Genomic DNA, 4,473 nt, shown 5'->3' on the forward strand with positions numbered 1-4,473 from the left:
GGGGGGGGGGCGAGGATCGGCGGTGGTGCTATACCGAGGAAACCTTTACCGAGGAGGGGAGATTGACGTCCGCTCGATGCTGTTGGCCACGTGGCGGCATCGTTGTCCGTTGGGCGACTGCGCTTGTGCCATGTTAATTGCCAATCCCTCCTCTCCCATTTTACCGAATTCTGGGAGTTTTTTCTACAAGAGTCTCTTGACTTAATTGCCATGTCTGAAACCTGGCTCGAGCCTCATATCCCGGATTGCTTTGTTGAGCTACCGGGCTATCAACTCTTCGGGCTTGACAGGACTGTTAAGGGGGGGGGGTGGCATTGGCTTGTACGCTCGCGCTAGATTGGATGTAAAGATTCTGGTCTCGTCGGCGGGACTATATAGTGATCAGCCTGAGAATCTGTTGCTCAGTGTTTCGTCTGCGTGGGGACGTTCTTGCTTGCCGTTGTCTATCGACCCCGTAAATTCGGTCACCTCTCAATATTTCATGACAACTTCGAAGTCCTCCTACCTTCTTTCTCTGCGGCCGTTGTAATCGGCGATTTCAACATTAACCTCAACCGATCCTTCTTCGATGTTGACTTCTTGCTAGATTTTTGCTGTCACCTCTTCCTCGTCCCTTTTGGGGACACCTACTTCACTTCAACCTCTCACTCTTGCATCGACCACTGCTTAATCAGTGATTAATCCCTGCTCCAGTCTTACCGTCAGCGAGCTCTTTACTTTCTGTCGATGCACGATATGCTTGAGGTTACCCTTGATCTACTCGTGCACCGTATACCTTCAAGGGTGGTAACTTTTAAAGATTACTCAAACTTTAATTGTAATTCTTTCCTCAGCTTTTTTGATTCTCTCGACCGGTCAACCTTCTACTCTTCTGTCTCACTGAACGTTAAACTTTCCATTTTTAATCAATATCTCACTGACGCACGCGATCGTTACCTGCCTATCATTTCGTTTGTAGCTAGAAGGCCTTCTGCGCTCTGGCTCAATGATTCTATCAGGACTCAGATGCGATCTCGTGATGCTGCGAGGAGGGCTCTTCGTTTCTCTCCCTCTCAAAGGCATCGGGAGTGCTTCAGCTTCCTGCCTATTTGACGAAGACTCGTATAGATAAGGCTAAAAGTATATATCTTAAAAGCCGTGTCCATCACTAACTCTGCTCGTCTCTGGTCTGAGCTCAGATCTCTGGGCCTCGCCAAACCCAGATCAGCTAATGCGATTTCCTCCAGATGACTTAACCTCTTCCCACCTTGCCTATTCTTCTCCCGATTTTGCTCTACCCTTGCCTCCAATCCTCAGTTCCCCCTTTCACTTAATCCTGTAATCCCTTCATATACCTCTTCACCCTTCAACTCTGTTTCTCCTCTCTCCCCCTATACCTTTGATTCTAACCTCTTCTTTTTCCAACACACTCTCCTGAAACCTTACATAAAGCCCTCTTAAAACCTTCTTCTAATTCCTTTGGTCCTGACGGCCTCAACCGCTGTCTCATTATTGACAGTTTACCCGTCATTTTTCCTATTATCCTCGACTTTTTCAATTTTTCCCTTAATTCCTCTATCTTCTCTTCTGCTTGAAAATATTCAAATGTTATTCCATTCCCTAAATTAAAAATCCTCAGTTCCCTGCTGACTATCGTCAAATTTTCATATTGTGCTTCCTCTCCAAAATCCTTGAGCGCCTTGTTTTTGATCAAGTTTCCTTCTACCTTGAACAGTCTCAACTCCTCGATCCTTTCCAAACTGGTTTCTGGAGGGGTAATAGCACACAGACTGTACTAGTTAAAGTCATGCACGACATCAGACTAGCAATCGATAAGAGGATGCTCACCTTGCTAGTCCTCTTCGATTTCACTAAAGCTTTCGATTCTAATAGTCATGCACTACTCCCCAGGAAACTTTCTTCCTTTTCTATCTCTCATTCCGCCTCATGTTGGATTAAATCTTATCTTTTTGATAGATTTCAGCGAGTAAAGTGACAGGATCGCACCTACTCGTCCTGGGCTTCTGTTACGGCAGGTATACCTCAGGACTCCGTCCTTGATCCTCTGCTTCGCCCTTTTCATTAATGACCAACAGTTCTCCATAAGGAATTGTAATCATATTCTCTATGCAGAGAATCTCCAGATCTACTTCCATTTCCCTCCCCACGGCCTCGAGGCTGCTCTGAATAAGGTGGCTACCGACATAGCATCTATTGAGCTGTGGGCCTCTAATAATAGGCTTAAATTTAATCCTGGTAAAACTCAGGCTATTCTTTTGGGCTCTGCAAGGTACATAAATAAAATTGACTCTTATAGCAACATCAGGCTTAGTGTAAACGGTGTACCGATCGGGGTTGCCACTCAGATCACGAACTTCGGTGTCAGGATTGCCAGTACTTTGAGCTGGACGGATCAGGTTAGATCAGTTTCTAATCGTGTTAACGGGGTTCTTTGGCAACTCAAGCACTATAAGAATAACCTCAGTACTTCGCTGCGAATTCAACTTGTCACCTCATTAATTTTTCCTATCTTTGATTACTGTAGTGCGATCTTTACTCATCTTACTGGGGAGCATAGGCTTAGGCTGAGGCGGCTAATGAATGCCTGCATACATTTCATCTTCAATTTGCGTCGCGATGACCACGTTACACTCTATTACCGTTCGCTGGGTTGGCTTCCCACCGATATTAGAAGAAAATCCTTTACTTGCACGTTCTTGTACTCTATCATCCATTCAGGTACACCGTCTTACATTGCCTGTAATCTTCGCCACTACAAAAATATGATATATGTGCATGTACATATAGAGGATATAGATAATTCACTGGGAATTGTTTAGACAAAAAAGATCTAGCTTTGACCGTCATAGGCTTGAATATTCTTATACTTAATGCTTAATTCTTGTCGGTCCAAATAAAAATCTTATTATTGGTTATATACGCTGCCTGCAACAAGCGTTATCGTTCTTACATATACTGGTTATTGCGAAGAATGTTACTAAGGCCTCGGTGGTCTAATGACTTAGGACGCTCGTACGGATTACAAGAGGTCCGGGTTCAAGTCCCGGCCGAGGTAATATTTTTCGTAATAAATTTATTTAAGGTTTTTTTCAGCACATTGTCACTTTAATTTAACTTGTGATATTATTGCAGTCGTTTAATTGCGTTAGGTAGAGTCCGGAAAAATTTCGGCGCGCAGTTTGAATAACTACAAAAATATGATATACAGGGTTTGTCCGAAAAGTAATAGGACTGAGTGGATTAAAAAAATTTATTGAGCCGATCGTTACAATTCTATAAAAACTTTCAAAATATGCTCCTCCTGCGTCGATACAACGCTGCCAACGCGATTTCCAAGCATCGAAGGCGTCACGGTAGGCATTTTCCGGAATGGCCTTTAGAGCCGCGGTGCAAGCTGCTTTGATCCCCTCTGTCGTCTCAAAATGCTGTCCTTTCATCGGTCTTTTCAGGCGAGGAAACAAAAAGAAGTCCGGGGGGGCCACATCTGGGCTGTAGGGCGGCTGGGGAAGCGTTGGGATGCCTGCCTGGGCCAGGTAGCTGGTCGCAAGAAAGGAGGTGTGAGCTGGGGCGTTGTCATGGTGCAACTTCCAGTCGGCTGCGATGTCTTTTCGGACTCGATTGACCCTTCTTTTGAGTCTCTTGAGCACCTCCACGTAAAATTTGGCGTTGACGGTTTGTCCAGGAGGAACAAACTCATGGTGGACGATGCCTTTGATGTCAAAAAAGACAATGAGCATCGTTTTCACTTTGGATTTGCTCATTCTTGCCTTCTTTGGGCTAGGAGATGCCGTCGTGTGCCATTCGGAAGATTGCCTCTTTGTCTCGGGATCGTATTCAAATACCCAAGACTCGTCATCTGTGATTACGTTATCAAAAAAGTGGGGGTCACTTTCACACATGTCCAAGAGGGCAAGAATGAGCAAATCCAAAGTGAAAACGATGCTCATTGTCTTTTTTGACATCAAAGGCATCGTCCACCATGAGTTTGTTCCTCCTGGACAAACCGTCAACGCCAATTTTAAGTGGAGGTGCTCAAGAGACTCAAAAGAAGGGTGAATCGAGTCCGAAAACATCGCAGCCGACTGGAAGTTGCACCATGACAACGCCCCAGCTCACACCTCCTTTTTTGCGACCAGCTACCTGGCCCAGGCAGGCATCCCAACGCTTCCCCAGCCGCCCTACAGCCCAGATGTGGCCCCCCCGGACTTCTTTTTGTTTCCTCGCCTGAAAAGACCGATGAAAGGACAGCATTTTGAGACGACAGAGGGGATCAAAGCAGCTTGCACCGCGGCTCTAAAGGCCATTCCGGAAAATGCCTACCGTGACGCCTTCGATGCTTGGAAATCGCGTTGGCAGCGTTGTATCGACGCAGGAGGAGCATATTTTGAAAGTTTTTAAAGAATTGTAACGATCGGCTCAATAAATTTTTTTTAATCCACTCAGTCCTATTACTTTTCGGACAAACCCTGTATA

Source organism: Trachymyrmex cornetzi, unplaced genomic scaffold (assembly GCF_001594075.2).
Source record: "Trachymyrmex cornetzi isolate Tcor2-1 unplaced genomic scaffold, Tcor1.1 scaffold2622, whole genome shotgun sequence".
Classification (NCBI taxonomy): Eukaryota; Metazoa; Arthropoda; class Insecta; order Hymenoptera; family Formicidae; genus Trachymyrmex; species Trachymyrmex cornetzi.